Below are 10750 nucleotides of genomic sequence, written 5' to 3'. Positions count from 1 at the left end.
TGTCCAGATTATTCTTACCTTTTTAAAAATTGCCTCTGATTTCTTGCATAGTGTCTAGCCCAGAATTGGCTTCTTGATTGTCTAAAGCCACACTGTCCAACAGAAATATGTGAGCCACATTTGTAATTTAAAATTTTCTAGAGTCATATTGAAAAGAAGTCAAAAGAAACAGGTGAAAATCATTCTAATAATATATATTACTTGGCCCACTGTATCCCAAACATTATTTCAACGTGTAATCAACATGGAAAAACTATTAATGAGACATTTTTACATGATTTTGATTGTACTACGTCTTTGAAATTCAGTGTGTTATTTTACTCTTCAGCACATCTCAATTTGGTGTAGTCACAAACCAAGTGCTCAAAAGCCACATGTGGCTAGTGGCTACCATATTACACAGCACAGGTCTGAGTGATAATCTGAGAAAATTCACTAAAGCAGTTGACGGAGACTTACATGATAGGAGTTTAGTTTGATTTTACCATCAATAAGGTTTTTTTTTAGAAAACTGCAATCGCATGTCTTAACATGATGAGGATAGAAATTAAGGAAACGAATTCATAGACATTAAGAGAAGGGATTGTTTCCATGATAAAGAATAAATGGAGGAGGAGTAGCAGAACTTTGTGAACAATGGAACATAAAAGCTGAAAGAGAGAAGCAAGTAATCAAGAGCTAAAAGTATTAAGCCTGGAGGACCAGAATAGTGAGATGGAAGTCAGAGACAGAGAGAGAGAGAGACCAGTCTAAGAAAGAGAGGGATTTGTTTTCAACCATGTAATTTCAGGTGCTGGCAAGTTCATCTCACCAGAGACATAGTTTGGAGCAAGGATGAATGAGGACTGGCAAAGTAGCTTTTGGGATCAATGCCATTAAATTGGTTGAGCCTGAGGATCGTAAGATTGTGAAGGCAGATAGAGATAAGAATGATTCAAATATTTGATCTTAAGAGTTCTATAAGTAGCAAGCAGGACAAAAAAGTGATAAGGATGGTAAGAGGAAAATGAAGAGATCACAGAAGTCAAGGTAGAGGAGAGACCATTTCAACACAGAAAGGGACAGCAAGCAGGAGAGAATTTGAGGCAGATGAGAACAGAGAAAATCCATTGGACGGGCTCTGGAAGCCATCTCTAAAGCAATTAGAATCTTTGTCAAGGCTGAAGGAAGAAAGAGGATTTATATTAGCTGAGCTCTCTTCCAAACCCCTGGTTTTCAATCCTTAGACCAACAGGCCGACTGAAGATGTTTGGATTGAGAAAGCTGACTTTTTCCAGCAGATACAGGCCCAGCAAGAATCCTGGCAGAAGGAAACAGAGACCAGCACAACACGGGTGGAGCTCTGGGTGATTCTTGATTAATGGCCAATGTAAAGAAACCCCAGAAACAAGCCAAGTGACAGGACGCAGGGAAATTCATAGGGAGAGCAACGCAGACCAGAGAAACCATTGCGAAACCATTATTTGGTCTTCATTAAAAGACAAGCAGAAAAATATGAATTTAAGATCTAATTTATCATTTTAAGGACTTATTATTTTTTTCCAACCATTTTTTTCAATATTTTATTGCTTATCTTTAGGGATGGGCAAATATGGAATGTGTCCAGTGGAAAGCTGCCTTTAATTTTTTACACGTTTTTGAAAGGGAAATGGGGAACAACAGTGGACTGAAAGCCCTAGAAACTCTAGTGGCCTGAACTCAGATCCAATCCTTTTTCCCTGTCAAGACAATTCAATGGTAACACAGTATCCAGTATCCAAAGTTAGGGAAAAAAAAGGGGGGGGTTGGGGGGGACTTAACTTTGTCTTCACAGAAATAGTTTCGGGATAATGGAGTCAAATTAGAGCTAATAAGAATCAACTCAGGTCTTGGTAGTTAAAGTAACTCGCTTATTTGTGGACATGAGGTTTACTTTGGGTTGTATTTGGCAAGTGTAGGAGTAAAGGGTGTGGAATTTATTCAGCTACAAAAGTCCCTCAAAATTCCCTGCAATTTCATAAAACTTAACAGTTCAGATGCACAAATGTTTCTGAAATCTTTGGAAGACAACCACCCAGATCACTCCGGCTGCTGAAAATGACTAAATTGGATTTTCTGTTTCATCCCTGAGGAGGAAGCTTGACAGATGAAAGTGAAAAGCATAGTACACCAGACAGGGTGAGGTAGACCGAGGTGGGTGAAAACATGACTCAACTGGGAAGAGGATGCAAATTCCATTCCAAGGAGCAGGAACAGAGCCGTGCAATGGAAATGCAGATGAACATGAAGTCAATATAGCTTAATCCAGCTCAAATATTTTGTTTTTATCTATTCTAGTTTCCTTAGCTCTCAGAGTCCATCTTCAAGACTCAGATCTATGCACGTTCCATTCTTTCTACATCTAAGCACATTTTAAAAGTTGAGAAACAACCAAAAATAAGACGTGAGATTCACAGTTAATCAATAACTTCCAACAGGAAAAGGAATACATAAGTCAAAGACTCTAGTGCGTCAAGATAGCTATCAAACATTGTGCTTATTAGAAAGGACTTGTTCATTTTTGTTTAGAGATGAAATAGTTTTTATTATTCAAACACATGCACACAATGGGTTCTTGCTTCAGGAAGCACCAACATCAGATAGTCAGATTATCAGATAAACTCAAAGATTGGTATTCTGACTAAATTGGCAGTTTCTAAATGTCAGATAGATTAGTTTATCTCAAAATCACTGTGGTGCAACCTCATCACAGACTGTCCCTTGAGGGTATTTAGATACAAATATATGGGGAAATGATTTCTTAAATTTAAAATAGCAACTTTGCGTTTCTTAAAAAAAAAAAGTGGAAATTTTTATATCAGGTCCCTCGCCCTTAGAAATTAGACAAAGTCTCTTAAGTCTTGAGTCTCCTTCACCCCTTGGTGCAATGCCTCCTAACCCTTATGGGACTGAGTAAATTTGGTGTCACGATCAACATGTATCATTTCCCTCTATATCATTAATGATTAGTTGCACAAGGAATCTGTTTTATACTGTGAAACTAAGTTTATGTTGATAAAAACTCTATTACTGAGGACATTTACTAGAACAGATAATAAATATCCTTGCAGTCACGGTGCTATTTAGACTTTTTAGACTTCTAGCTCTTCAGTGAGGTCCATTGATGGCTTCATGCAGGTAGCTGAACTCCGGAAATAGTCATTGAGGTTTTGTACATGTAACATTTTTTGGAGTGAAGTCCCAAATCTTTAATCGGATTCTGTTAAAGAAGTTAAGAATGATTTAGAACACCATATTAAAAGTATATGTGTAAAGCATTAATATGAATCTGGCGCTTTGCCAAAATTAATAGTATTAGTAGTAGATGAATAAAAAGATATTTAGCATAATATTAAACAAAATAAGGTAGATCTTTCTATCAAACAAACAGTATACACTCACTGTTAAATTCAGGCCAATGTTTTGCCTCCTTTCGGATTAAAATTAACAGTTTCACATTGTGACTTCAGCCTTATCAGAGACTCCTAAAGCAAACAATAGCGCAGTATGAGAAACCTCGATTGTGTAACTTTTGCTCTGGCTTTTTTGGAAATAACAAATGTCATTTTCTTATTGCCCACCTTCAAACTGTCATGACAACCTATTCACATTACTGGAATTTTCAGAATAGCAACTGCACATTTTTATAAACTTTCATGGTTTTTATTGGTGAACTAGTACTATTTGACAAAGCTTCTATTGATCATCATTGGTATGTTATTATTCTCATTTACAAATTCTGCTCAGAATGAAAAGTAAACGGGGGACCAAAACCCCACTTGGAAGAACTCCACTTAAAGCTCTGGCAACGCCCGAGCTTGGGTGCTCCAAGTAAAGCAGGAATTCCGTTTCCCCTACTGCGCAAACACGCTTCCCAGGGCCGACGTCCCAGGAGCCGGCCGCGCGTCCCGCGCCCACCCGCAGGGCCGGGGGAGCGCAAGCCCGCGAATGCCCGCGCTCCAGGCCGCGGACCTACCCGGCGACGCAGCGGCCGGACGCCGCCTACCCGCCTACCCGGAGGATTGGCCAGAGCGCTCGGGGCCGTCCGGACGCGGGGCGGCCGGCGCGGGGGAGGGAGGAGGCGGCACCGCCCTGCCCCGCGCCCCGCCCCCCGCACGGCTACACAGAGGGGCGCCCACGTGCCCAGCCCGCCTTCTGCGGCGCAGCGGCCCGGGCGCTCCTCTCCGCGCGGACCAGCGAGGCGGCGGCAGCTCCTTCAGCCTCCCGGAGCCGCGGCCCCCGACACGCTCCAGCCCCTCGCCCACCACCGCCCCCTCGGCGCGGCCCTAGCACTGCCCCAGTAAGTTGCCAAGTGTCCGGCCACGCGGAGGGGCCGCCGGCGAGGGGCGGCCTGGGCCGGAGGGGAAGGGTCGAGAGGGGGCGCGGACGGCCGAGTCCGGCTGCGCGCAGCTGCCCGGAGGCAGCGCTGCCGCGACTCGTAGACGGACAGCCCGGGGCGGCGGGAGGGGGCTGCTGCCGCGGACCACTGTCCCGAGGGCTGCGCCTCGCCCTGGCCAACCCCGTGCAGCCGCGTGTGCCCCAAGGCGTCGGCGTCCGCCGTAGCTGCGCGGGTCGCAGCGGCTGGGAGACGGCGGGCACTTCTGCGGGAGCCTTTGAGGCACTCTTGTCCCGGGGGCTCTGAGCACCCAACTCCTGGAGGGCAAGCCTGCTCTCCCCCGCCCCCGTTCTGCACACTGAGGGGTCCCTGAAGTCGCCTTTCAGAGATTCTTGGTTTAAATATAGAACAGCGCTTGGAGCTCTGGAAGCCTTTCACGTCCTAGACCTGACCGGGACTGGTAGGGCAGGTAAAATGTCATGGTGTGTGCTTGAGGGGTACTTGAAAGTAAATGGGTGCAGTTTTAAACGCGTTTGAGTTGGGTTATACCCTTTTAAGTCTATTTCATGCAGTTTTCAGCTTCGAACTGGAAATGCCATTCTTGATGCTTAGGCAGTCACCAAGCCCATCGCCTCGGAATATCCATTCCTCCGGAGAACTTTCCGGCACGCATTTACGCGTATACCCAGGCCAGGGAGTAACGTCTTCAGAGATGGTCTTTTAAAGATCCTTAAAAATACGCTCGAGTCCTACACGTCTTTATAAGTGGAAACAGTGCCTAGATTTCAGGAGTAAAAAGGTTCAACCTATTCAGACTTTCATGCATTTATGCAGAACTGCCTCCAAGAGCGTTTCGTTGACTCTTAGGACTGGTAATGAGGTTTATCTAGTCGCATGTGCAGAAACATTCATCCTTTTAATGAGGGAATATCGTCAGATTTTATTCAGATAGAGCTCACTGAATGTTGGCGGAGGCTGGCATGTCAAATTAGTGTGTATGTGGCCTCTGACCTGATAATTGTGCGCCCTTGCCCCAGCCAGCCCTTAAAACTTCAGTTACCTCTTTTCCCCATAAGCATTTATAATTACCTCCCCAGGAAATTGCAAGCAATTGTGTTTGTGCTCTTTTTCTATGGGATGTACAGGAAAAGAATAGTTTAAATGTGTACTTTCTGAGAGCTGCCTTTTCTCTTTGTAAATTAAATCCTTTTTTCTTTTAGTTGCGCTGAAGCTTGATATGAAATGTCTTTTGGTGCAGAGCATAGCATTTTTAATTTTTTTCCTTCACTAAAACGTTCCTAGTTGGCTACTCTGGGTTACCACTGGGAGGCCACATTGTTTATTAGGATTTTTTTTTTCCAGTTTTCTCCCTTACCCTCACTTGGTTTCTACATTGTGCCAGACCGGGGATTGTCATTTACCCATTTACCTTAAGGCATTTTAATCTTTAAGGGTGTGCCATGGCCTTGGAGACCAGAGTAAAACTCTGCCTGGTATCTCCTGGGATTCAGTTTGTAGAATCTTTGGCCTCTTTAGCATGTCGTGGGCAAAGCCCTTTTGATTCCAAAGTCTCTAATCATTATCACTGGACTTAGAGTCTGCTAAAGAGAATTAGAGGCTGGGATTGGAGACAAGGTCACTGTTGGAGTTTGAAAAGTCTGAGACTACTCTGGAGTTTTTCATCTTATATTCTCATATATTTTTGTTTTTTTGAACCCATGTGCCCAAAGAATTTTCAAGGTCTTGCTTTCTGCTACACACCTGCTCACCTTTGCAGAGTGGGAGTGCCTGGTCTCCATTCTGCCTGGCCTACCTTTTATTGTGTTCTCGTGCCTCCTTGCTCAAGTTCTCATCGCTTCTCTTGCTCTTCTGGCCAGACCTGAGCCCTCATCTGTGGCCATTTCTGCTCTTTTTAGCCACTTTTTCAAAGGGGCTTTCTCCCATAGTTTTCCTTTGGTGACTTCTCTGTTTGGCCTAGTTTCTGTCTTCCCTTCTGTGGTGTTTTGTTTTTTGGTTTTTGGTTTTTTTTTTTTTTTTTTTTTTGCTTGCTTCTCCATATATCCCTAGCTATATACCTATGTAAGTATTTTTTTAAGGGTTCAGGGCCATCTGCTGGTTTTATTTTGATGTCCTTCGGTGACCAACGTTCAGGACAGAATATTGAAAACAAGCTATGTTGCTATTTGTTTTATTATTTCCACAAACATGATATGAACACGTTGATTTTTAAGGACTGGCTTCTTGTAGACCACTTACTGGATGTCAGACAGGACAAAAGCGACATTTTCAATTGGATATATTTCTAAATATTCACATATTTAGTACTGTGTACCTCATATGAATGTTTTATCATCCAGCTGAATATTGAAAAACTCAGTTAACTATAGAATTTCCCTTATGTGATAAAACTCATCTAAATGGTTTGGAAAATCTGTGTGGTTAACTCATTTCTATACCTTTAATCTGAGTATAAAAAAACCACACCGATAAAGCCTTACTTTAAAAAAAACCTAATGAAATCATTCTTTTCATTGTCTTCTATTTTAATAACTTTTCATTCTATTGCCTAATGCAATGTCTGCACATAACAAATGCTCAGTATGTCTAATTGTTGAGTGAATGCCAACTGATTGCAAAAATTTGAGAAAATGTGTTATGTATGTCTTTGAATGTATATTCCTTTGTCGAAAATTACCGTACCAGGCACCAGACCACCAAAAGTAATGTGTAGCTGCAATTTTGGAAGGATTCTTCAATTAGTTTTACATTTGAGAAACCCTTCATTGGTGGATTTACAAGTAGTTTTTTGTTGTAATTTTATATAAAATAACAATACCTGTACGCAGGTGACTTGAATACCATGGACACCGGAAACCAAGTAAGGAACACACTCTCTCACATACGGAGATGTTGCTGTTTACTAGCCCACCATCAAAAGCACTTACGCTTGGCATTTTTGTCTTACTGGTAGTAATAAATTCGTCCTGATTCTTCTTCTATATTCTTTTACTTGCCTTTTTGGCTATTGTTTTAGAAGTGGTGTTTGTGGCTGTGGGAATGTTGTAGATGACATTGACAAAACCAAACCAACAGCTGGGGGTTCATTTCCACCAGGCTCTAAGTAGCCCACTAGGTTCTCAGTAGCTCAGTTAAGATAATCAAAGCATGATTTATCTATTAATTTTTCTTGTCCAACTTAATAAACATATATTAATCTGTGGTAGTTTGCAGTGTACTACTGTTTTTCTTGTGCATATGGACTCTTAAACTTTAAATGTTTCTGGGAATGGCCTTTGCTGCCCTGAGTTAAGCTTCTCCTTGGTAAGTACCATTAGTATTGACTTTAACATTTGAGTTAAAGTGGTTTTTATTTAAAAGGATTTAAATATGTGGGTTGTGTCTCTTCTGTTCCTATTTAGAATTTTACTTTGGCTCTCTCTGTTCAGGGAAAGCTGTGGTTCTGTTTTTCTGGGTGTGTATGGACACACGTTGTTGAAAATCTTGGGGTTTCTTACATCCAAGATGAAATCATCAGGCTACAATGTCCTATGTGATTATTTCATTCTGCAGATGTTATAAATTCGATTTTATGTCTCTCTCCATCCCCCTTCAAAAAATAAAATAAAATAAATAAAAAACAAAATCCATCCTTTTTTTGGTGCCGCATGCTAGTACCTTTCTTCAGAACGTGAGCCAATCTGGGATTTGGCAGTGAGGCAAATGATATAAGAACATTCCTTAACCTTTCTTTCAGGAGTTTAAAAAAAAAAAAGGGCCCTATGTTGTATTCATTTTTGGAATATTTTGTGAACAATACACAGCAAAGAATTTTTATGTCCCTTGTTGATTCTTGCTAGTTTTTCCCACAGTTCTGGGGAAAATTCTTTTCTTTCCTTAACCCAATCTGGCTTCAGGAAGCCTCCCTAGGTCTTTATACAATTATATGTAATACAATCCTGTTTATGCCGTCAAAGCCTACTTCCTAGTAAGCCTAGTGATCATGGTGGATGGAACTTCATGTCACAAGGGATGCTGAATGATACTGTAATTAAGAGGCTTTCATTTTATTCTTCTACTTTTGCCCCTCCCCCACTTTTTTTTAGCTCAGATTTTAAGATAAGTGGGTCTGTTCTACTTAAAAACAAATGCTTGTCTCTTCAAAAAAAGAAAGAAAGTACACCTTAAAGCTTATTTTTTATTCATTTTACTTCTGTGTAGACCAAAAAATGTTATGGGAGTTGGTGCTTTGATCATTAGAGATAAAGATTAGTTGGTTAGGGTCTTTTCTTGCCTTGGCTCTGGGTATCCAGCTGTCATGTTGGTAAACGATGATAATCACTAGTGGAATAAGAGAGAGTGAAGTTAAGTGATAGTGGAATTAAGTGACTCTGTATTGAATCCTACAGAAGAATGGGGTCTCTTTGCATGGTCAGCCTTATTTTTTTACACTCAATATGAGCTCAGGGCAGATTTTCAGAATGCAATTCAATTTTTACTCTTAAAAATCACACTGCAATCTCTAGAATTTGAAAAAATTTGAGTGGTGGGAGTGAGAAGTCATCTCTGTATCATATGCAGTATTTATTTCCCCAAAGCGTGTGGTTATATTCCCTCCCTCTCCCCATTCCTGCTGTCTGGTTTCCAAAGGAAGGTATGCATTTGGTGGAAACAACTGGATTTGATTTTTGTGAAACTAGTATGCAAAATTTACCACAACTCATATGCAGAATTCATAGTATTCAGCAATTGTGTGTGCATCGAAGTTACTGAATACTGTTTTGATACATTAGGATTGCCTAGGAATGGGAAGTACGACTTCATAATTTTGATTCTAAGAATATCTTATGAGATACTCTATTTAGAGCTTTCCATGAACAGTGGTTAGTTAATCCATTTTGGATGAGTATGTGTTGCATATATTTACTGCCCAGACCTAGAGTCTGTAGAGAAGCAAAGAATAAATAATTTGGTTCCTGCTCTCTGGGCATTGACCACCCAGTGAAGGAGTTAACAAGTAAACATACAATGGAAAGAGAATGATAAAGTTGCCAGTTGAGTTACACAGAGAGCTGAAGGTATCAGGACAAGAGATAACAATCTATTCTAAACTTTACTTTTTAAAAAAAGTATGTGTTGTGTTTCTGACATAGACTAAATGCCCATTCAGTTTAGGTATTATCATCATTACAGTTACTGTTATTGCTGTTAAAGCCAATCTTCCTTTTCCTCTAGTTGCTCTTTGGTAAAACTTGAGTCACTTGGACTTGAGTTTGGCTGAGTGGTTATTCACCAAAATATGCATTTAGGAGGGCAGTAATATTTAGTTTGGTAAAATTGCTTATCCTTTATTACCCCAGACCTCTAGAAAATTATGTTTAACTGTAAATTCAAACTCCTCTTAGGAGAAAAGTTAAAACACATTAGGAGATTATATTTTAGGTGGAAATCTTGAAGAATAAAGCCATTCTGAATGTGCAATCAAATAAAGAATATGAGATTATTTTAATTTCTCACTCTAACAGTTGAGTTGTTGCGTTTGGCAAGCATGGCACATTTATGCAAATTTAATGAGCTTAAAACCCATACAGAGCCTCGTCAAGAATAGAAAGATCGTAAGAGGTCTTCATCCATCCTCCCATTACTGCTTCTCACACAGAACACCCGCTCAAGACCAGGAAAGCAGGCCCTGTCTCCATTTTAGTGGTAGTTACAGCCTTTGCTTTCAGCTTGGAATGGACAAAGGATGGACAAAAAGTGCAGATAGCTGAAGAGATACTTGTCTATCCCCCGTTAGAGAGGGAAGAGATGTTTTGTGAGAAGAAGGCACATGTAGTTCAGTGTCCTACCGTTGACCTAGTAGAAGAAAAAAAAAATTTTAAAGAGAGTATTGAACCCAAACTGTATTTCAGTTCCTGTCAGACATAGTTCTTGGGTGGTGCACGGAAAGTCTCCATGAGGACACGGAGCTGAGTGCCACACCTTCACCTTCCAGGCTTCAAGGTTCTTGTGAATATACCATTAAAGACAAAAACACCTGATGATTGTTCCTGAGATGGGGTAGGTGTGGGAAGGACAAGTAATTAATTTGCATCTTTAGTTTACTAGACAAATCTTCCCGTTTCTACTAAGTAAAAATTACTTCACAAGGTAGTTGTTTACGGGACCTTAGGTGCTCAGAATTCCATTAGTCCTAATTATTCATTTGTAGCACACTGTTGTCATGCCGTTAACTGCTTGGTTCACGTATGACCGATAAATATTATTTCTAAGTTCTTGGGTTGGATGGTGAATGGATATTCATTGTATTATTATTTTAAAATACTATATGAATAAAAAATACTTTAAATTTCTCCTAAGTAAATTAGCAAATAAAAGTCTTTACAAATGTCTTGTGTT

The 10750-nt window shown here is 40.6% G+C and overlaps 1 protein-coding gene and 1 long non-coding RNA gene across 7 annotated transcripts in view; one reads left to right on the top strand and one right to left on the bottom strand.

The window, feature by feature from the left end:
• Positions 1-2547: 2547 nt before the first annotated feature.
• LOC113262030 (uncharacterized) lies at positions 2548-4195 on the bottom strand. Its single transcript, XR_003318585.4, has 3 exons — positions 3995-4195; positions 3421-3503; positions 2548-3238 (listed from the first exon to the last, which is right to left on the bottom strand). It is a non-coding gene; the product is annotated as an uncharacterized LOC113262030 (long non-coding RNA).
• The window catches only part of SLC7A2 (solute carrier family 7 member 2), a 68124-nt gene continuing 61518 nt past the window's right edge, over positions 4145-10750 (top strand). For 2 of the 6 annotated variants that reach the window (XM_044387545.3, XM_026508451.4), the window contains exon 1: positions 4145-4318. The gene's annotated coding sequence lies outside the window, so the exon portion shown is untranslated. The remainder of the gene's footprint in view (positions 4319-10750) is intronic. The other 4 variants (XM_044387542.3, XM_048226303.2, XM_048226305.2 and 1 more) reach the window with 3 other exon arrangements.

The sequence above is a fragment of the Ursus arctos genome, unplaced genomic scaffold, assembly GCF_023065955.2.
Source record: "Ursus arctos isolate Adak ecotype North America unplaced genomic scaffold, UrsArc2.0 scaffold_27, whole genome shotgun sequence".
Classification (NCBI taxonomy): domain Eukaryota; kingdom Metazoa; phylum Chordata; class Mammalia; order Carnivora; family Ursidae; genus Ursus; species Ursus arctos.
The sequence above is the reverse complement of the archived record's forward strand: the minus strand, read 5'-3'. Positions and strand labels throughout refer to the sequence as shown.